The following is a 23,519-nucleotide window of genomic DNA, read 5'->3' on the forward strand; positions in this document are numbered from 1 at the left end:
ATTTAAAAATTCAATGTGATTAACAATAATTTCTATTGATTCCATAGCTCCTCTATATTACTTGTCTTATATTCCAGTCATTTTTATCCGATTTTTTTCCCTTCAGTTTCTTGATTAAAAATTTAAGTAGGAAAAACCGTACTTCCAGATTGGAAAACTGTAACTTTTCGTCTGTTTTATTACAACATTTAAAAACATCTCTCTAAGGGGTGCCTGGGTAGCTCAGTCAGTTAAGCGCCCAACTTCGGTTCAGGTCATGATCTCATGGTTCGAGGGTTCGAACCCCGCGTTGGGCTCTATGCTGACAGCTCAGAGCCTGGAGCCTGCTTCGGATTCTGTGTCTCCCTCTCTCTCTGCCCATCCCCTGCTTGCTCTCTCTCTCTCTCTCTCTCTCTGTCAAAAATCATAAAATAAACATTAAAAAGATTTAAAAAAATAAATTAAAAACATCTCTCCAAATTATTGTTAAATCTATATTCCCAAATGAACTTCTTAGCAGGAGCCCCAAATGCCTGAGGCCTCTTCAGTGCCACCTTAAAAGAGGGAGAATACATGACAGAGGGCAGACCCCAGCGCAAAGAGAAGCTATCTTACTTCCTTACATTGCTGGGGTCCTTCCAGGGCCTTGGAAGGGGATCCCGTAAATTGAGGTCCATCCTGCAAGAGTCATTAATTTGAAGGTAAATTTATCTCTGGCATCAGTCCCGGATTGCCTCTCCTCCACCAATGCCCTGTGGATTCTCTACCCAAAGGACTTTCAGCCTTTGTACTTCAAAGCTTTAGGCTGGACAGTGGCCAGTCCAGGAGACATGAGATGGGTGACTGTGACTCATCAGGTGTGACAGGCTTTACCACATTCACAGTTCAGCTTCATTGGAACTCTTGAGAAGATACCCTTATAACTCTTGATGAAGCAACTCTCTCGGACTGAGGATTTCCTATGAGTCTGTGACTGTGCATGGGTCTGAGAACAAGGAAGGCCCTGGACCTATCTTATGTATATTACAAACTCTTAAAATTGTGTCAGGTTTATTTCTGTCCTTAAGAATCAGCATAATTCAGGACATCTCTCTACTTGCTATATGGGATGTTGCCCAATTCATGACTTGCTCAATAAAGCCAATTCCATCTTCAAAGAAAAAAAATCAATATAATTCAAGAAAAGTGAGAAGACAAGCCATGGACTGAGGATAATATTTACAAAAGACATAGCTGATAAAGGACCTATGTAAAATATACAGAGAACTCTTAAAGCGCAACAATAAGAAAATGAACAACCTCATTAAAAATGGGTAAAAAATTATACATATTGAGGGACACTTGGGTAGCTCAGTCAGTTGGACATCTGACTTTGGCTCAGGTCATGATCTCGCGGTTCACGGGTTCTAGCCCTGCATCAGGTTCTGTGCTGACAGCTTGGAGCCTGGAGCCTGCTTCCAATCTGTGTCTCCCTCTCCCTCTCCCCTCCCTGTTCACACTCTTCTCCTCTCTCTCTCTCTCTCTCAAAAATAAATAAACATACAAAAATTTTTAAAAGTTATACGTACTGTATAATCCCAAGTCTATGATTTCCTGGAGAAAGCAAAACTATGAAGACTGTAAAAAGATCAGTGGTTGCCAGGGATTTCCTGGGAGAGAGGAATGAACAGGAAGAACACAGAGGATTCTTAAGGCAGTGAAACTACTTTCTATGACATTATAATGGTGGATCCATGTCATTATACATTTGCCCAAACCCATAGATGGGCAACACTGAGAGTGAACCCTACTGTAAACTCTGGACTCTGGATAATAATGATGTGTCAACATAGGCTCATCAGTGATAACAGTGTATCTCTCTAGTGGAGATGTTGATAAATGGGGGAGGCTTTGGAAGGGGGAGCAGGGAGCATATTGGAACACTCAGCTAAATTTTGCTGTGAACCTAAAAAGTCTCCAAAAAAAGTCTATTAAAAATATCAATCTATTCAATATTTTTTGTAACTTATTTTAATAGCCACTTCCAAGTAATGCATTCAATAGATACTCACTAACCCTGCTATATGCTACCTCTGAGCAAGGCCCTGGGACATAGTTGGGGAATCGGCTAGAGTAGCTGGTCTCATGGCTCCCAAATCCTGCAGGGAAGACAGTTACCCAGAAGTACAAATAACAAAAGTATTATAGCAGTAAGTTCTTTCCCAGTAGTCCCCTATTTTAGAGGAGCAACAAGTAGGGGAACTCAAGCTAGTCTGAGGGAGTCTTCCCCCAAGGAAGTGACATCTGAACCTGGAAGGGCTTTAAGTGGAGGAGTGAAATGATAAGACTTGTGTTTCTAAAATACTATCCTGGCTAGTGCACAGAATGGACCTGATGGAGTCAAGTGTGGAAATGGGCAAATAGTTAAGGGGCCATCACAGTATCTAGCAGGAAAATACGGTAGCCTGTGTGGAGGAAGGAAACCAGGGATCTTCTCAGGCGAAGAGGTGGGGGACAGTGTCAGGGAGATGTGGTGTCAGGGAGACCGTGATAGAAGACACTGGAGGACAAGCAGACCTGGGAAGGGAGATGAGGCGGTCACTGGGGACCTGTGAGTGCTAGAAACCACTGAGCCGCTGAGTGAGATGTGCCTGGGCGGCATGCATCTGGAGCCACGCACACAGTCTGGGCGGGAGACATAAATCTGAGCAGATAGATGATAATTGGAGCCATGTGGCGGATGAAATCATCTAAGGGGAACGTGTGGGCTGAGAAGAGCAGGGAACTGGGCCACGATCGCCGCCACATCTGTGGCCGTTGGGAGACAGGGCCAGGAGAATTCGCTGAGATTATCAGTGACACCACAAAGAAATCTAGAGGCCAAGATGTGCTCCATGCTCTCCAAGGGCAAAGGCCTCCCACCCAACGATGTCCCGATGACTCCTCACCCAACCCTGAGAGGCGGGCATGCGTCTATCAACTGAGGCATGCAGCACAGAGAAAGAAGAGCGGAAGTGGAGTCCCAGAGACCCGGGCTCAGATTCACGGGGTAATAATTTCACCCCGAGGGCTGTGGGGATCAAAGGGCACGGTGCATTTACAAAGCACCAGGCACTGCGCCTGACACATGGCTGTTGAGGTTTCGAGAGACTCATAAATAACACCCCATTATTCTCCTCCCTGCTCACGTCCAACTGAGAAACGAGACACAGGAGACAGGTTTCAGCAGGACGAACAACAGAGGTATTGGCGGCCCTGCTGATGGACAGTAGGCTGTGGCTTTGCGGTCCCCCCGGGGTTTTGGCCTTGCCACACCCCGCTGCCATCCTCCCTGCCACACCTCAGGGCAGCCCTCTGGAGAGAATGAATGGGCCGGCAGAGCAGTCAGATTTACCCGGAGCACAGAGAGCAGACCAGAAGGGAATGAGTCTTGAGGGGGCCGCCTTTTGACGGCTCCCCCCATCCAAACTACAACTGGGGACAGTACTGTCCCCCGTCACCACCAGGGGCAGGGTGCAGGACACAGGGAGCATCACTCTGGTGAGGTGTCTCCTCATGGCACCATAAAGCCTGGGGGGAAGGGGTTCATCCTTGAAATAATTATAATAAGCAATTACAATAAGCAATTGTGAATACGGAGCCCCTCTCCCTCATTTAACGTGTGAAGACACGGAGGTCTTTACTCATTGGAGCGATGTTGATTAAAAAGTTTTAAATGTGCTGACTTTGTCCATGTAGTCTTTCCCGGTTGTTTCTTTGATTTTTTTTTTTTTTTAATTCTGTTTATCAAAGTCATACACGTACATAGTTTAAAAGTCAAATGGTTCTGCAAGCTTTATAATGAGAAACAGCGTCTCTCTTCTCTGCTTCTGATTCTCGCTCCCCAGAGGCCATCACTCTGAATTCTTCTAGCTAATTCTTCTGGTGCTTTCCTCCTTACTTTCAAATAACACGCTTGGACTGCCATTTCTTGGTTTTCCACTTTAAATGTTATTTGATGAATTCCTACTACGGCAGAGGAGGCCTCCGCTCCTGCACCCCAGCCTCTCCCCCTGCACGCGTGCGTGCCTTTCTCCTCAAGCCTGACACGGTAGTTACAGGGTCGTTTTTGGCCAAATCAATATTCCGTATTTACATAGTTGTGACTGCATTCATATTATTCACAGCTAAACCATGTAGCACGCTTTCCCGTTTTGTACAACTTTTTGTTTGGCTTGGAATGAGGGGCTGCCACGCTTTTCCTTGGTTTAGTGTTCCATGACTGTCCTTTCCTACACTTCGGGGTGAAGGGGGCCTCCATGGAGTTTGTGCAGATGGGTGTGCGGAGGCTCAGCTCCCTTCCACGTTGACACCCCTCCCAGCACACACCCCCCCTCCCCCCCCCCACCACTGTGGTGTGTGCTCTCTGTGCTGCTGCCCCGCTGTGGTGCTGGGGTCCTGGGGACCCTCTGACTTCCCTACGCTGGGTCCCTGTTTGCCAAATCCAATGCCCTACCTTGGTTTTCTCCTCCTGGGGAGAGGCGTCTTCTCCCAATAGCTTCTTGAGAAACGTTCTGTGTAGGAAACTGTTCGGAGAGCTCGCGCATGCGAAAATTAGCTATATTCCGCTGTCCATTTGATTGGCAGCTTGGATGGAAGGAACTTCTTGCCACTCCGACCATGAAGCTGTTGCCCACTGTCCTCCGGCTCCCAGAGCCGGCTGTGAGAAGGTCAGATGCTCTTCTCTTTCTTCACATAAGGCCACTTTCATCCCTGAAATCGTTCAGAATTTCTTTTCATCCTTGGGCGCACTGGTGAGGGTCTTCACATGCTGCTCCTCAGTGAGTCCTTTCAAACCGGAGGCTCACAATGATTACTCATAATCTGGTGAATTTTCTTGCACTATTTTCTAACCTCCTACCCTTCTCCCCCAATATATTTTCTCCATTCTCTTTTTTTCAGACCTTTCTGTTTTTCAGTGATGGACTCCCTGGGCTTATTCTCCAATTTTTGTATTTTTTCTGTCTTATTTTCCACCTTTTTCTTTGTGTTCTTTTCAGAAGGTGTCTCTTAACCTTTCTACTGAAGCTTCTTTTATGGAGTTTTGGATATCGGCCAATTGACTTCCAAGAATACTTCTAAAATTCTGAATGATCCTTCTAAAACTTACTTTGTTATTATTTTTTAAGCAACAAGTTCTCATTTCATGGATGCATGTAATATCTTATTTCCTGGAGACAGCACTTATATTAATTATTATATATTATATTATATTATATTAATTATACTTTGCTTGTTTTCCCCTGCTCCATGAGTTGTGTGTTTCCTTTAAGCTCTTTTTTTAGTCTTTGATAGTTTTCATCTCTGACTTTATGTGCACAGTAAGACTCTAACACACACACTGCAAGCTCTGTGTGTCTGGGTGGGGTTTCATTGGAGGAAGACTGAGTCTGGCCATTTTACCCCAGGGGGTGTTCCAAACAACCAGTGTCTATATAAATTCTATTGGACTGATCAGTAGCCCCAGAGAAGAAATCACCCAAAATCTCACACAAGGATTATAAGCTTGGCTCCTAGTTCTCAGGCAAGAGAGGGGCACGGTGTGGATTTCAGCACTCATATGTGGGCTTTACTCGATCCTCATCGTTAGCCAGGTGCCCTCACCTGCATCTGTGCCCATAGTCCCTGAGTCCAGAGCCCCCTGGCTCCCTCTCGCTGAAGAGTAGAGCCCTGCCTTCTGCCAGGATGCTGAGGAGGTAGTTTTTCACCTGTACAGATTGGGGCAAGGGACCACGGGTCAACATCTTCTCATACTAATGTTTAACCAATCATCCGTTTTCAGTTCCACCAAACTGCCTTTGCAGAAATCCCTGTACCCTGTACCCTTTCGGCAGCTCTAGCATACTTTACTTTGCTTCTTGGCTTCCCCTGCATCTGGTTAGACCTCCAGTTTCTCAGAGCCACTGCATTGTGACCACTCATACAGCTGCCTTCCAGGTTCCAGGATTTTGTCACTCTTGCTTCTGTTCCATTTTCTTTGTCCATCGAAGTTTTTGCCTTCTTTTCCCTCCTTTACTGCCATTTTGGTGGACTTTCAAGAGGGGATAGAGGTAAACAGACCGAGACTGCACAAAGAGCTGGGAGCACAGTCTTTCTTTGCTTGCTCCCAATCTGGAGACTTCTCCAATCTCATCCTTCCCTGCCCTGGGACCAGCTGCCCTGCCTCCTGCCTCTCCCATGGGTAGGAGGTAAATGATTAGACAGTCCTTTCAGCAGGTCCTGAATCAGGGGTCCAGCATTTAGACCCTGGGGGTACCCACTGTGTTGTCCTTGACCTTTTGTCCCCAAACCAAGACTGAGGGAGCCCCACTTGTGCATCCAACATTCGTTTCCCACATCTTTTTTTTTGTTTTAATGTAATTTATTGTCAAGTTAGCCAACATACAGTATATACAGCGTGCTCTTGGTTTTGGGGGTAGATTCCTGTGATTCATCACTTATGTAGGCTAATGGTCCTTCAAAATCTCTTACCCATTCTTCTATTGGATTGTTTTCTCTTTTTTGTGTGTTTTGGGAGATCTATTTTGGCTACTAATTCTTTACTTGTCAGAAAACTCCTCATGTTTTTTTTTTTTAACTTTATATGTGTTTTGATCTCCAGAATTTTTTTTCATGAGATTAATCAGTCAGTTCTTTCCTTTATGGCTTCTGGGTATTGAATCATCCTTCCTGTGGAAGGGAACCCCCACCCAAAAGTTGTAAAAATGATCTCTTTTCTTCTTCTGAAATTTTTATTGTTTTGTTTTTTCATGTAGCTCTTGTGCCTCTGTCCAAAGCCTGGAAACAGTCTCAGCAGAATGGCCCTTTCTCAGAATGCTCACCTGTTTCCCACAATGCAGCTATACTCTCCGGCGAGGTTAATCACAGTTCTTAGGACAATGCTTACATACCTGTTTATTTGTGGCTATTTGTTCGGTGTCTGTCTTCCCCTCAGATCTGTGGACATCAGGAAAACAGCTAGCCATGCGCTGCTTCAGGAATAAAGATGGATTTGTTTCCCACAGCTGCTGTAATGAAACACCACAAACTGGGTGGCTTCAAACAACAGAAACTTTCTCTCTGGAGACCGGGAGTCTGAAATCAAAGTATTGACAGGGCTGTGTTCCCTCTGAAGGGAGGAGCCTTACTTGCGCTTCTCTTCACTTCCAGTGCTGCTGGCAATCCTTGGTTTCCTTGGCTTGTAGATTCATTGTTCTGAGCCCTGTCTCCGTGGTCACCCAACATTCTTCCTGTGTGTCTGTGTCCCTTCCTCTTCTTATAAGGGCACCAGTCATATCAGATTGAGGACCGACTCTACACCAGTACGAGCTCATCCTAACTTAACTAATCATCCCTGTGACAGTCATATTTCCAAATAATTTCTGGAACTCCAGGAAGGACATGAATTTTGGGGCACACTCTCCAACCCGGCACAACTGATAGGTCTCCCCTTTTGCCTTCAACTGAGATGATGCCCTTGCATGGCCTCCATTACTGCTGCCCCGTTGGCTCCCTTAGAAGAGCCGGTGTTCCCTAATTAGTGCCTTTTGATCTATCTCAGAAAGTTGTGGGGGAGCAAGAGAAGACTGAGGACTCCAGAGAGAGGAGACCCAGTCTTGCCTTGATAGTCCAGAGGGAATGGTTCAAATCCAGGGTCCCTGGAAGTCAGCAAACACTTGCTTCTTCTGCACACACTACAAGCCATGGTGGCATCTGCAGGATGGGAGGGCCTGGCTCCTGACTGTTGGGACTGACCCTGAGGTCTTCCCTGGGAATGAGGGAACACTGTTTTTGTGGCACTGTTCCCCTGGGCCCTTCCTGAATGGTGCAGTTTGAATTGCAACCTGTCTATGGAGTAGGATGTACATCCATCCCTGCTTTACCAGAAGAAATGGCCCGGGTATGCGATGTTGGGCATGGACATATTTGGAGTCCAGAGTGCAGTGGGAAGGGTGTCCGGGACAGGCTCCTCTCACACCTTGGGGTCAGTCATGTCCTGGGGCAGCTGGCAAGGCCCAGCTTCTAAATGGACTCACGCTCCATCACACTCTGCCATTGCCAACGGGGGTGGGATTGGCTTGGCTTCAGGAAACAAGGGGAATAAATACAAAAGCAGTTGTACTGCAGGGGTTGAGTGGCGAGGCATGGCAGGGTGAGGGGGTCAGAGTGTTTTGTCCAGTTTGTTCTCAGGCACATAAAATCTGTAGTGGGGCTGCTGGAGGGACAAAAGCCAACCTTGCTTGTTAAGTAAAACCACAGTATCTTTTTAAAAAAAGCAATGTTATTGAGGTATACATCACATATCATACAATTCACCCAAAAGGCAGAAAGTACGTAGCCTGATGGTTTTGATATATTCACAGACTCGTGCAGCCTCAAGTCAAGTTTAGAACATTTTCATCACCCCAGACAGGAACCTGCACCCTTTAGCTGTAATGCCCCATTCCCCGAAGAGTAGAAAACTACCAAGCTATAGTCTATCTCGATCAGTTGGCCTCGTGTGCACATTTCATATCAATGAAACCATATAGTACGTGGTCTTCTGTGACTAGTTTCTGTCCCTTGGCACCACGTGTGTTAGATTCACCCACATTGTAGCACGTCGGTACCTCGTTCCTTTTGATGGTTGAGTAACATTCCGTGATACGGATATACCAAAGTTCGCTGATCCATTTATGTGTAGACGGACATTTGGGTCAGTTACGCCTTTTGGCGATCGCGGACAATGCTGTTGTTAGTTCATACCAGTTTTCATGTGGACATAGATTTTCATTTCTCTTGAGTTCATAGCTAGGAGTGGAATTGCCAGATCGTTTGGTAACTCTGATTTACCTTTTAAGGAACCTCTAGACTGTTTTCCACAGCAGCTGCACATTTTACATCCTTATCAGCGATGTATGAAGGTTCTGATGTTGCCAACGCTTGTTGTTATCTGACTTTTTTTATGGTAGCAATGCCAGTGGGCATGAAGTGTATTCTCGTCATGCTTTCGGTTTGCATTTCCCTGACGGCTCATGGTGTTGGAGATTATTCATGTGCTCACCGACCACTTGTGTGTCTTCTCTGGAGAAACACCTGTTCAGATGCTTTGCCCATTTTTTAATTGGGTTATTTGTCTCTATATTATTCAGTTACAACAGTTCTTTATATATTCTAGACGTAAGTGCCTTATAAAAGATAGGATTTTCAAAAATTTTCTCCCACTCTGTGTTGATTTTTTTACTTTGAAACCCCGAAGTTTTTAAGAGTGATGCATCCCAATTTATCTATTTTCGTCTTTGGTTGCTCATGCTTTTGGTGTCATAGCTGAGAATCCTCTGCCAAATCCAAGGTCATGAGGACTTACACCCGTGTTTTCTTCTTACATTGTGGTCTTTGATGCATTTTTTTTTAACTTGGGCAATTTTTTTAGTTCTTTATTTGCTGTTTAGTTGATTTATTTGATGCATTTTATTTCAAGACCTAATTGGCTTTGTTCAACGATTCATGAAACGATTCATGGACAATTCTAGCCGGTGGAAAGGAACTCCCTGATGCAGTTCGCTTTAAAAACCACACGTACGCTTTACGGCAGCGAGAGATTTGGAAGGAGTGTATATGTAGGGCAACTTACCCAATGCCTCGTTTTTTATTTTTACCGGATTTATCCACCTCAATATTTCATTTCTGTGTGCTCCTTTCTGTACACACACATATAATATGTGTAGCAGTACAACAATAACAGCTACGGTGGCCGCATGTGAAGTGGTGTACAAATGTGGGCAGAGCAGTAACTGGAAACGTTAAGGGCACTTGACAATGGATTCTGCACTTTTTGAGCCCAACCCACCCCTGCCCTTAAAGATCCAAGAGAGCGGCCGGATTTTGGACTGACAGCATCAAAAAAATATAATGGAGAACACACAAATCAAGAGACACATATTCTCTCTAATTTAGACAAACCCAGAACGAAGAGGGCTTAGACCAGCTTCCTTGGGCAGAGTTCTGAGAAGGACCTTCTTTTTCCCTGCGGTTTTTTTTAAATGTTTATTTATTTTTGAGAGAGAGAGTGGGGGGGAAGGAGCAGAAAAAGAGGGGGACAGAGGATCTGAAGTGGGCTCTGTGCTGACAGTAGGCCTCAAACTCACAATCTATGAGATCATGACCTGAGCTAAAGTCAGATGCTCAACCAACTGAGCCACCCAGGCGGCCCTGAGAAGGACCCTATTGCAGAAGCATCTAACACTTCCATCTTGTGAGGGCTGGTTGAGACACCCGTGCCTGGCAGACAGGAAATACAGGGCCTTGTCAACCCCACCTCCGCCCACCCACATGTTTTCATGGCACTTGAGAGAAGAGGAGGGGATTCCCAGGACTGCGGGGCCAGCTCCATTACTTAGGGGCCCAGGGCAAAACGAAAATTCATAAGAAACCTCTCATTCAAAAAGCAGAAAGGCATTAAAGACCACACACACACACACACACACGCACACACACACAAAGATTTTTTGTCTTTGTTTTTGCAGTCTCGCTCTCTTGACCCATCAGATGTTTTCCATTTGTATTTACTGTCCTGCTCCTTCAGGTGCAGGGATACTCAAGGCCTGAGTGTAGACCTCACAAACCAGGTTCTCCCTCCTGCCAGCCACTGGACTTCCACTCTGCGTGCCGTCCAGGAGCAGGGGTGTAGAGCCAGGCGTTTTCTGTCCCCACGGGCCTGCTGCCTCAGCCCACAGTGCACAGGAGACCATGGGGTGTTGGGACACAACTATCACCTGGATCCAAGAGAGTCTTGCCCTATCCAATCACCCACTGCACATGCCGTGGTGCAGCCCACCTGGGGAGTGGACAGCCCATTGCCATGGCCCACCCCAAGATGTGTGGGGCATGAACCTGACCTTGACCCTCCCCATGCCCGTGCTGGTGCTCAGGTCTCCTCTAGGGGCAAAGCGTGGCAGCTGTCACTGGGAGAGAGGTTGAAAGGCAGAGGCCGGGCGGGTTCAAGATGCTGGGGACCCTGGGGCTGGGCAGACAGTGGGAGGTAGGAGCACTGTGAGCTGAGGCCCCAGGCCCCAGGGCACGGTCCACTGTGCCATGAGACTTCTCTTATAAAACACAGATTCAAAGATAAGATTATGAAGAATATCCAGAGGGTGAACAGCAATGGAAGAACATTAACCCCCCAGTATGGGGCCCTTCTGAGTCCGGGGTCCTGTGGGACTGCATTGGCCACCTACCCATAAAACCAGTTCTGGTGTCCCTGAGAGTAGATGAGAGACAGAGCTGAAGGGCCAGCGCAGAGGTTTCCAGGGGGAGGTGTGGGGACCCCTGCAGTCCTGATAATAGTGAGGAAAGTCACTCCTGGATGCTCCTGGGGTTGCACATTTCAGGGAGCTGCAGGGACAACGGCCAATCCCACAGACCATTGTGTCCGGGAAGCATCCCAGGACCCAGAAGGCGGTAGAATCTGGAGGGACTCACCTCGCTAGACACGGGGAGTGAGACAGGAAAGGGACCCCTCAGTGCCCCGCCCCCCCCCCCTCCGGGAGTCAGAGAAGAAGGGGAGGGGTCAGGGTTAAAGAGAAGGAAAGAAACCTCCAGCTTTCAACAAGGAAGAGCAGAATTTCACCCTGGCAGTGACTGGGTTTCTGTGACTCGATACTGTTACATTTATCCATCCCAAGTGCACTTGAAGAGCTTTGCCTTAAATACGGTTCACTGTAGAGATGGAAATGACCCCATTTATTTTTATAACCAAGATGGGTGCACCGTTGCCCTGCAGTGCTGTACCTCGGACACTGACACTCACCAGGGCTTACTCCAGGCCAGGCAAGGTGCTGACCTTCGTACACGGTCATGTTGAATTGTCAAACAACGAATGGCATTGCCATTTTTGGAAAAGGAAACTAAGACTCAGGAAGATGGAATGCCTTGGCTGAGGCCATGAGAGCTGCAATTCAGATGTGACGGAGTTAGGGGCACCTGGGGTGGCTCAGTCGGTTAAGCATCCCACTTCGGTTTAGGTCATGATCTCACGGTTTGTGAGTTCGAGCCCCACGTCAAGCGTGTCGAAATATAGTGTGTGAGTAGAGTGTAGAAACTAGGCTTCTTGCGCTCAGAGCCTGGAGCCTGCTTCGGATTCTGTGTCTCCCTCTCTCTGCCCCTCCCTTGCTCGTGCTCTCTCTCTCTCTCTCTCTCTCTCAAAATAAATAAACATTAAAAAAAATGTGGTGGAGCTAGAATCAAACCGTGATCACTCTGACCCCAGTGCCATACTTACCCCCACCTTGGATCCTAAACTTCTTTTAGTCCTAACATTGTTTGTGTGTTGCCTCTCTTTCTTGAGGTAGACATTTTGAGAGGGCACCAAAAGAAGAGGGAGTCGTCCGGTGAAATTCAGCGAAGTTCAGAGAAAGTTCAGGTGAGAGGCAGATGTGTGGTGGGGAAGAGGGACCCGATGAAGGTGGCCCTGAATTCTGGCCAGGCCGATGGAAGGACGGAGATAAGGAAGGCTGCGATGTCCAAGAAAGAACTTATGCATCTCTGGCCTCAGAAGTGAGTCGTGAAAAAGCTGGGGACCCGTGTCCAAGGATTTGTCAAGAGCTGGGCATGAACGTTCAGTCAGTAGCCAGCAGATGCTTTTCTCTAAGCAGCCGTGGGTCGTCATCTTTTTTGGGTCATAGGCCTTTGAAAATCTGATAAAGGCAACTAATACTTTCTCTGTCTAAAAAAATATTATTATAATTTTGCACATGCTGACAGTGAGGAGCCTGCTTAGGATTCTCTCTCTCTCTCCCTAATGGGGCACCTGCGTGGCTCAGTTGGTTAAGCGTCCGACTCTGTTTTGGCTCAGGTCATGATCTCACAGTTCGTGAGTTTGAGCCCCACATCGGGCTCTGTGCTGGCAGCACGGAGCCTGCTTAGGATCCTCTCTTTCCTTCTCTCTCTGCCCCTCCCCTGCTCACTCTCTCTTTGTCAAAAATAAATAAATAAACTTAAAAAAGTAATTTTGCACATAGTTTCAAAGGGTCTACATACACCCGATCCTAAATCAATCTCAGATTTCCCTGCACGTCCAGAGGAATGGGGAAGCAAAAGTGCATCTGTACCCACTAATGTGAGAGTAGGGAGATCAGCCTTCGTCTGGGACAGCAGCCATTTGCGAAATGTATTTCTTGCTGCGGTGACAGAGAGGTAGAAGGGGAACATGGTAAGGGGACTCAGCTGGGCCAAGAGCCTATATGGGGACCCAGGGCTTAGGACTTCCCTACAGTATCGGGCAGGGTCTCCCCTGTGGCCCCAGATGTCAAATTTTCTCAACACATCAGCACCTTCAGGGAAAGAATTGCATGTAGTGGCCAGGGTAACACGAAGGATTTTTCTCTTCTCTTCTAAATATGTTTGCTTTTAAGTGATAAGAGCCCCGACTTCCCTCCCTGTGTGACAAAACAGGGCATGCCACTTTGATCTGGGTCCTTCTCGTGTCTTTTCATCACAGATGGAGTTTCCTGGAAAGAGGCTCTGGGTCTGAGATTTTTACGCAGGACGTTTGTTGGGGATGGTGTGCAGGACACACATGTGAGGGTTAGGGAAGCAGGCTTGGACACAGAGAGAAGACGAGCCGGGAGACAGTTCCCACAGGTGCCTCAGCCACTCATGCAGGGAGGGCAGGTGCCAGCATGGCCCTGTGGGACGGTCCCGAGGTAGGTGAGGGGGCTGGGCCTTTGTACCCCTGCACTGATCAGTCATTGAATCTGGGAGCTGAGGCAGCCATCACCTCCACTTCAGGCTGCCAATGGCCAGCACTACAGGCAGCTGGGGGAATAGGGACTTGGTCCTAAAGTGGGGGGGGGGACTCTGGGTACACCACAGTCTCTTTCTGGCCTGGAAAAATAATCATTTGATTCATCCTGGGAAGACCAATTGCAAAAGCTGTGCTCCTGTTTCCCTCCTCTTTATGACCAGGTAGCTGCAACTATTGAGTGATGCTGTTCTAGAACTTACTAGAACCTCTGTTGTGATTCCACCTACCCCCCAGACAGGGGCAATCCAGGATAAAGAGAAGACGGTGCCAGAGTCATGCCAGCCGGGATTGTTCTCTCGCCCCGGATTCACTACAGAACTAAGAGTCCCCCATGCTGGTCCTCTCAGGCCATCTGGAGTTGGGAAAAGCAGACGGAAGCAAGGCCAGGCCCCCTGTCGACGGTCAGTAAGCAACGGCCATTTGAAGCTGAGCCAGGGAGTGGGAGCCAGACTGGGGGGGGGGGGCGGTGCTGGCTAGCATCTGGGCTCAGTCTGTCTGGAGGAGGGGCTTGGGGAAGGCCAGGCCAGGCTGGGCTCTTTTGGGCAGCGATGCAGGTACAGAACGTGGACTTCTCAGGGTGCCTGGAACAGACCCAGCACAAGGCATTGACTCAAAACAAACAAGGCTTTTAAGATACTGATAAAAATAGTAACGGTGGTGACAATGACGACAATAACAATAGCTAACATTTATTTTGGAGCTCCTTTGTGCCACCGGCCAGGCCACATAGTTTGCTTGAATTAGCTCCATTAATCCTCTTGACAGACCTATCAAGTAGATACTATTTTTATTCGCGCTGTACACATGAGGGAACTTACCGTGAGAAGGCTAGTCGAGGGGCTCGAGTTACTTAGCGGGTAAGTGATGAACAGTTATTTAAACCCAGACAGTCCTACACTAGCCCTTCCCAAGCCTTCTGCTTCTCATTACATGGGGCCTTCATTCCCCCCTGCCGTTCAGGCCTCATTCCCTAAGATTCCTCCTCCAGCTCTTATTCTCAAACTAACTATAACTAACGTATCGGCAAAGCCCCACAAGCATTGCCTTGAACCTTTCTCCTCAACGTGGCCCCTTAGCATTATCTCCCAACCACAAGTGTATCAGTCAGAGGCGCTAGGTTATGCCTCAGTGACAAACAGCCCCCATCTCTCAGCAGTTTAATTTAACGAAAGTTTATCTCTTGCTCTTGCTACACATGAACTACAGATACGTGGGGGCCTCTGCTCCATGTCATTCTCACTTATGGGCCCAGGCAGATGGGGTTTCTAGAATTCTAATGTCACCATGATATGGCCAAGAAAGGGAGAATTGTGCACTAGCTCTTAGAGGTTTCTACTTCTCAGTTTTTATTGATTGAAGCAAACCACATGTCCACACCTAATTTTACCAGGGGGGAAGGGCAATTCTACCTCAGACCCGGGAGGAGACCTAGCGACACAGGTGGCCCACATATGTGCCCAGTCACTGCCGAGCCAGTCTCCATTCTGTCTTGCATAAAGAACTTGAACAGCTTCAAACTGGTCTCCTCACTTCCCCTCCCGCTCTTGCCCTATAATCCCTTCTCCATGCAACAGCCAGAATGATCTAAAACATACATCAGATGACTTACTACTCTCTCAGCTCAAAGTCCTCAAATGGCTTCTATCACATTAACAAGAAAGGTAAAGGTTCTCATCCTGGCCTACGAGGCTCCAGAACAAGGGTCAGCAAGCTGTAGCCCTCTGGCCACATCCAGTCCACCGCCTGTCTTTATCAATAAAGTTTTAGTGGAACAAAGTCAGTTTGCTGACTCCTATCTCAAAGGACCCGGACACTGCCTCTCCCCAGACTTTATTTCTCCTCGTTCCCCCTTGTACACTCCCTCCAGCCACACTGCACAGCCTGTGATTCCTGCAAGTACCCAGCTCACTCCCACCTAGGACCATTGCACACTCCGTCCTCCCACCATCCTCCTCCCTCACTTTTAACACAGCCCACTCCTCCCTGTCCTTCTGGCTTCTTCTCTGATAGCACCTGCTCAGGGGGTCCTGCCTGACCCCTTACAATAGCAACCAGGCAAGCTCTTTAACCCCTTCTCCCCTCATTTGTCTCCAACCGAAATGATAGCACAGATGCTATTTATTTCCGTGTTTCCAGTCTTGCCCCTTATTAAGGTCTGTGAGGTCTTGGAAGTTTTGTATTGAGAGACCTGGAGTGGTCTCGGTACGTTGAGACAATCTTCTCTTCGCCTGTGCCTTCTGTGTCCCTCTTTTTTAAGCTGACGAGAGCCCTCCTGGGGAGGAAATTTTCAATTTTTGGCCTCAGCTCCAAAGAGAATATACTTCCATGAGATTTTCAAGATCGCTTTACGGCTGAGGATTTGAATTTTTGCATTTGAGGGTCAAGGACAATAGTGGTATTATTATGGCTTTTTAAAAAACACTTCAAGCAAATTCCGGTCATCTCTGGGAGGCAAACTTTGAACATCTCGGCAGTCCCCAAGGAGAACAATCTTCTGTAACTTTGAAGCCAAATGGGATTTCTGAAAAGGAAGCTACAGTCAATTGAAAACTCTCAGTGGAGCGTGAAGGGCAGAGGAGTCCCCGCGGTGGGCCGCAGCTGAGCTCGCCCAGGCTGGACGTGCCCTTCCCGGCTGGAGAGAGACCGCACAGACAGCACAGTAGGCGTGCTGGAGGCTGCACGGGCCTCCGACCCAACCCTCTGCTCGGAGACCAGCTCGGAAGACCAAGTATTTCTTCCTCGATCTTTGCTATGGGCTTGGCTGTTTTCAAATGACTTTAGGTGACTAAGACAGAAAAGACAAGCAAAAGAAAAACAAAGTGAGACTCTGCCCACCTTCTCCCCAGCAGAGATGCTCTGGGATATAGCAGAACAAAAGGTGAGGCACTGATGGTGGCGGTGGGGGGGGAGTTCTGTGGGGGAGGGTGGTCTCCAGCACCCCTGGCCCAGTCTTCCTGGAAGGAGCTCCCCAACTCTACCCTTCTCTGCTTGGCTGTGTGGCAGGAGATGCAGGGGTGCCCAGATGTCCTGCTGTCTGTCTGCTGGCCTGCCTTCTCTAGCTTCCCTGGCACACTCACGTGACCTGCTGCCATTCACACCCGGGCTGCCTGCTCAGGTGCTGGGGTTCTGGGCCCCTCCGTGCAGTCCTCTGTGCTCCGCCCTGCCTCACCCCAGGTGATCCCATGTGCCTCCGGTTGAGTAGTAAAGTTCAAGCTTAGCTTAGCATTCCGGGTCATTTACAGTCTGTGTCCAAGTTCACTTGCCCTTTCTCTCCTACATAAACCTACACTGTGTTTTACCAGTTGGACGTCCAGCTGTTTCTCAAAGATTCTGGCACTGTCCTATTCCCTGCTTTGGTTTATGTCCTCCCCAATTCCCTGGCGTCTCCTGCTTCTGCTTATGGGAGCATAAGCAGCCCCAGACCTGATTCCATGTCACCTCCCCCGTGACAATCCGTCTGGTCTTTGGGAGCCCCACCACGGGGTCTGCCTGACTGCAGCTACACGCACCTTCTCCCTTCCTAGCGACTCCAAGGGAACAGGTTGTGGCTTGCTCATCTTTATTCTACTCCCCTCTGCTGGCCCTGTACTGTTTCTGGTGCAGACGGTGGGTCAGAGGGTGTTCATTAAATACACGGACTACTGAGTTACACAAAGATGTAAATGACTGATAAGGGTTTGTGTGGGGGCTTTTCAGAAAGCTTGTTGTCTCTGGGGTGGGGGGTGAAGGTGGCACAGGACGAGGGGTGGGGGAGAGGGAGGAAACCTAAGCCTGAGCACGCACACTGGCCATGGCTCCTGTGCCAGCCTGACTGATCGCGGTGATGGATTGATTAGGGTAAGTGATGGAGGTAACTGACTGGGATTGTCCCTCGGGGGCTGTGCCGGGGGACTGGGAGTTTCTGCCATTTCTGCTCCGGGGCTGATGAATATTCACATCTCTGTGGAAGGTCTCAGAGAGAAGGGAGGAGGGCAGGTCTTGGCCTCAGGGATCGTTACGAGAAAAGCCTTTGGAGGAGGTGGGCGCACCTGCTCAGACTCTGGCAGTTCTCCTTCGCTAGCCCTCTGACGCCCTGAGTGTCCTTCCTTGCGGTCTGAGTGACTCAGGACTCACCTCAATGGCCTGTGCCACACGTGGTGGCCCATCCTGGTGCCCTTGTACTGGGACACTGCCCCTGTGTGATTGTGAAGCACAGCCTCCACCCCATCCTGAATCTTTTCTGTGTCCTATGGATCTGACCTTCAGCCACGCCCACACTGGCCCCAACCACATCCATACTTGGACCCAGACGTGCTCAGGGTCCCCCCTTGACTGCAGCCCTTTCTTCAGGCACCATGCTACAGGCTTGTCTCCTGAAAAGCTCACCTGGATGTGGTTCCAGTCCAGGATGGTTCCAATCTAGAAGTCCTACCGAACTTCAGGGGCTGCTGTGCAGAAGGAAGAAGAGAACTGTTGCTGAGTCATGGAGGACAGCAGGGAGGGAGAGGAATTGGTGGGAGAGGGGCTGTGGCAACCAGGGGTAGAGTGATGCTCCCGGGCAGGCTGCACCCACTGCCCCTGCTGGGGGCTTCAAATCATTGACCTCCCAGCAGAGGAGGGCACGGAGGCTGGTGCTGCCCCCAGGCTGCCTCCACGGTACAGGAAGAAGGCAAGGAGAAGAAAGAACCCTGATCCCAGAGCAACAGCTTGAGGTCTCCCTAGGTGCATGCCAGTCCACACGGGTGCCAACCTCACGTTCTGGTGAGAGCTTCCCACATACCTCGGGCTGCCTCTCTCCCCCGGCCTCTGCCCACCGCGCATCCTTCTCTCGTCTTCTCATAACAGCTCTGTCTGTTGCCTTCTCCACAAATGCACCCTTCCCGTGGCTGCCAGAAAATCTCTCGAGGTGGAAATCTGCTCACATATCTCCCTGCCCGCCGTCCACCATGGGCTCCTGCCTGCCTGGGGAAAAACCCCTGTCCTTATCTGGGTGAACCAGGGCCCTCCATACTCTGTCCTACCCGGAAGCACATTTCTCTCCCTCCCCTCCAGTCTTACAGCCCAAGCCCTGTCACGCCAACCTTCTCTGCATTCGGGGAACGCAGTATATCCTTCCCAAACTTCTCCCTTTGCACATGCTGTGCCCTCTTTCTGGAATGCCCTTCCCTTCTGCCTTGGGCAAGGGCAGAGGTGGCGGGGAGGAGGTTTGGATATCCCATGGAGTTTGGGCTGGATCCTTTTGCCTGGTGATTCTCAAACATTGTCGCGTGACAAAGCTCCTATAACACACCGGTCCTTTTCAGGACACCACAGACTCTTGATACTTTTAAGAGACAGGCCTCTTTGATACAGGACTGCCATGTTCCTTAGGCACACACAGCTCTCGGCACATTATGATGTTTTTAATAAATCACATTTCCAAGTTGTTCACATGATGTGTTCTTTTCATTTGCACAGTAATTTTCTAACGTGCCTGGGTTAGCAAACTGTAGCATGTAGCTGTGTGAATCTGTTCAACTCGGTGAGCCCTGAGTTCCTTTTCTTGTACGATAATGAGAGCAATTTCACAAGGATTGAGCAGATGAAAGCTGCTGGTGCACACACGAGGAGTCCAGGACGTGCCAACAGCTTTTCTTCCCATCTTCTTTCCCATATGTGACCCACAGGCCCTTTGCTCCATATGCACTGTGACCCACGGCTCCCGGCTGGGACCCTGGTTTGGTCCTGTGGCACGTATTCAATGTTTTCCCGTATCCAGTATTCATTTCTTTTTTTCTAAAAATACATTTTTAAACTTTATTTATTTTTGAGAGAGAGAGAGAGAGAAACAGAGCACAAGCAGAGGAGGAACAGGGAGAGAGGGAGACACAGAATCTGAAGCAGGCTCCAGGCTCCGAGCTGTCAGCACAAAGCCCGACGCTGGGGTCGAACTCACGAACTGGGAGATAATGACCTGAGCCGAAGTTGGACCCTTAACCGACTGAGCCACCCAGGCGCCCCCTCCACTTCCTTTCTTAATGGCACCCGGTATCTTTATGAGGAATCCTCTGCTTGGGTGGAGGGTTGAGAGAGGCTGATACGAGCTTCCTGCCTCCCGCTGGGGCAACAGTTCAGTGTTCTCTGTGCTGGCAGGTGCGTCTACTGAGGGAGCCAAGCTGATTCTCTACTTTGTCACTGTTCTAAGATTCTCAGACTTTTTTTTCTGTAAGAGGGAAAGTTCAGAGAATGGCTGAGAGTCAGGAACTCCCACAGGTGTGCCATAGATATCACCTTGGGAGGCCCTAGAGTAGTCTAGGTCTAAGTGGTCAAGAACCCCTGGGTTCTCACAAGTCATGGGGAGGCAGGTTAAAGGTCTAGAAAGTTTTGCAGACTGATTCCTAGGGCTTATTTTGGTTCCTGAGGGGCTGTGCTCTTTGACATCACTCAGGGAGGAAGCCCACGTTTGCAACTTATATATGGTGCTTCCCTAAGAGGCATGAGCACCTATGAGCCACTCAGAAGCCACATGCAGAAATCCTCAGCAGCAGTCCAGGACAAGCAGGGACCCTGGTGAGAGAGCAGCTGCAGCCACAAACAGGGACAGAGACCCAGGGGAGACCTGGGAGCATCAGTGTCCACCCACCCGCAGGCCAGGCACATCTGTATGGTTCTGGCAGTACAAGGTGTATCTCTAAGCCTCTATTTCTTCATCTAGAAAGTGGGCCTCATATTTGCTTCTTTGGACGGCACTTGATAAATGTGACCCCCTTCCCGTTTGGGCAGATACCAGCAGAAGAAGAGAGAGGAAGGTTCTGGGGTGATAGTTCTGGCATCTGCTATGACCAGGAGAGAGCAATTAGATCAAGGAGACAGGACATTTGCGAAAAGATTTGCAATGAGGGCAGGGAAACCGAGAAGTAAGACAACGGGCTTGGAACCACAGTGTGAGCGCTGCAGACTGGGGACCCAAGACTGTGCCCCCCTGGCCCCACATTCCTGCTCCCCAAAGCTGATGCCTGTGTGTGCAAGCAGATACCTGTGGGGGTGCGTCGTGGGCGTGCGGAGGTAGGTGATCAGAGCAAACCCGTGTTGGGAAATTCTTCCCCTAAATAGCTGTTTCTGGCAGACTTAACTGCTCAGAAGAATTCAGTTTCAAAGTTTATTCAAGATGTGATTATGTTATTTTCATATAATCTCTTTCTCGGAGAGTCCCCGTGAAAGAGGGCTAACTGGACGCTCTTCGTTTGTTGTAAGAATACTCAAAAGCAGGTGGAACCAGCTGGCCTTTGGCTCGTTGGCACGGGGCTCAGGCAAGGGCTGCATCCCTGATTGGGTCTGCCTTGCCACACCTGCCCAGAGAGAGGGAGGGCGCTGGTGGCCGCCAGCCCACGCTGGGACCCAAGAAGTTTATGAGGGAAGAGGCAGGCCTGGCTCCTCTTCTCCCTTGTACTCCACCCTTCTCTTGGGAGGCAGTGAGTGGCCTGCCCTCAATCAGCCTTTGGCCTCGCTCTCAGTTTCCATTTCCCTTTCTGACAACAGCAGCCAATCTCCCAAAAGAACAGAGATGAGTTTCTAATGCAAAACAGAATCTGCTTGAAGCAAGTCCAAAGTGATTTTCCAGTCCCTGTCTTTCATCAGGCAGGGGAAAGGCGTCCATGTCAGGGGACCAGAGGTGATGCCAGACGCATGGGTGTGGGAGGGGTCTTCTCAGGTCAGAGGGGAGGCTTGGCAGGGAGCATGGGCATCAGAGCAGGCTTGCCCAGAAGAGGGTGGGGCAGATGGCCGCCTTGTGCCCCTTGTTCTGACCCCCATCATCCGCTCTCCTTTTATGCCATCAGGGCTGTTCCGACCTGCCAAAATTGAGGGGGTCCTGGTGGCCTCCAGTATGCCATCCCAAAGAGGTGCTGCCATTCAGCCCCCGGGGCAGGCTCCCGCCTGCTTGAGAGCCAGTCCTGACCCAGGAAGGCAGTGAGGAATCTGCACCAGGCAACCCAGGACCATGCACAAAAATACAGAATCCTCCCCAGCTTCTTACATCCTCACCTTGGAGATGGAAAAGAAGTGGCCTCTTGCTCGAAGGAAGGCAGGAATGGAGACCATGGGGTGCGTGGACACCAGGGCTCAGCAAGAAGGACAGACATGGCCAAAATGATGAGGGGAAATGCTCCCCTAGGAGAGCAGAGTGCAAGGAGGAGGAAACATTTGGGAAATTTCCCAAATGCGTGTCTTCTCCCTGCACCGTGACACTGGCCCCGACAGTATCTTGCGATTGTCTTAATTTCATACTACAGAAGAGGAGGAGATTTACTCTCATGTGTCCTCTGTCACCCAATGTTTATTGTAGTGTTATTTTTATATTGTCAATGTTCATAAAATTTAATTTCTCACACCTCTTTTGACCTCATTTTGTATTTAGAAGGACTTGGTGTCCACTCCAAGCCCCTTGACAGTGTATTTTTTTTGTTGTCTTGTTTTCTTTTTTCTTTTTTCCAGATGAGGGCTCTGTCTTCCCAGCAATGTCTGCAGTGGGAAAGTGGCCGTAAGAAATGGCAATAGGATGGCATTGCCAGAATGGAAAAGGCAAACTCAGGTACCTGTGACATGACAGGAAGTGGATGAGCCAACTGGGGCGATCATCCACAGTCCAGATTGGAATGAGCAAACGAGACATACTGATCCCTCATCAAATCATGGCTCTTTGGGTCATGATCAGTAAAATGAAGAAAGGTTACTAGGCAACCATGATAGATTTCCTCAATGTCAGCGATGAGAGTAATGGAGGAGACTAATGGACTAAGGGCACCAGCAGCAGCCTTTGCAGTTTGACTACAATACAACTGGCCACACTGGGAAGGAGCCAGGGATGGACAAAGCAGCTGATGGTGCCAGTGCCCATCCTGGATACAGCCCTACCTCCTTATCCTCTTCTGCATCTTGTTACTGGTAGTTCAGAGAAAGTGGAGATAGTTCTCACCCTTTGAGAAAAAGTGTCATCAAAAGGTAAAAGGCACTGGTATTCACTTTTATACCTTCCTAGTGATTATACTTTTTAAATGAACAGACACAGGGGTGCCTGAGTGGCTCAGTCAGTTAAGCGTCTGACTTCGGGTCAGGTTATGATCCCCCAGTTCGTGGGTTCAAGTCCCGCGTCAGGCTCTGCGCTGACAGCTCAGAGTCTGGAGCCTGCTTCGGATTCTTTGTCTCCCTCTCTCTCTGTCCCTCTCCCATTCCTTCTCTGTGTCTCAAAAATAAATAAATACTAAAAAGAAATTTAAAAAAAGAATGGACAATGATGTCTGGTTTGGATTCTAAATTCCATGTGCTTTTTTTTTTTCTACTGTTTACTGTTTATTTATTTGAAAGAGAGATAGAGAGATTGAAAACAGGGGAGGGGCAGAGAGAGAGGGAGACAGAGGATCTGAAGCAGACTCCGTGTTGACAGCGGAGAGCCCAATGCAGGGCTCAGACTCACAAACTGTGACATCGCGACTTGAGCCTAAGTTGAATGCTTAACTGAGCCACCCAGGCGCCCTGAGGTTTTTTGTTTTGTTTTTTGTTTTTTATTTATTTTTTTTGTTTTATTTAAGAATGTCTTTTTTACTGCTTTTATAATTTAATAAGACTTGGCTGTTGGAAGTATAATTATTTTCTCCAGCACATTGGAGAAATACTCTTATCATCTTCTAACAGTTATTGTAGCTGTGGGACATGCAGTATTCGTGACTTGTGTTTTCCATTTCTTGGATTGAGGTTTTCTATATTTACCCCTTATATTCAATTTCTTAAGAAAGCTCTGTCTAGC

Source organism: Lynx canadensis, chromosome D2 (genome assembly GCF_007474595.2).
Source record: "Lynx canadensis isolate LIC74 chromosome D2, mLynCan4.pri.v2, whole genome shotgun sequence".
In the NCBI taxonomy this organism is placed as follows: Eukaryota; Metazoa; Chordata; class Mammalia; order Carnivora; family Felidae; genus Lynx; species Lynx canadensis.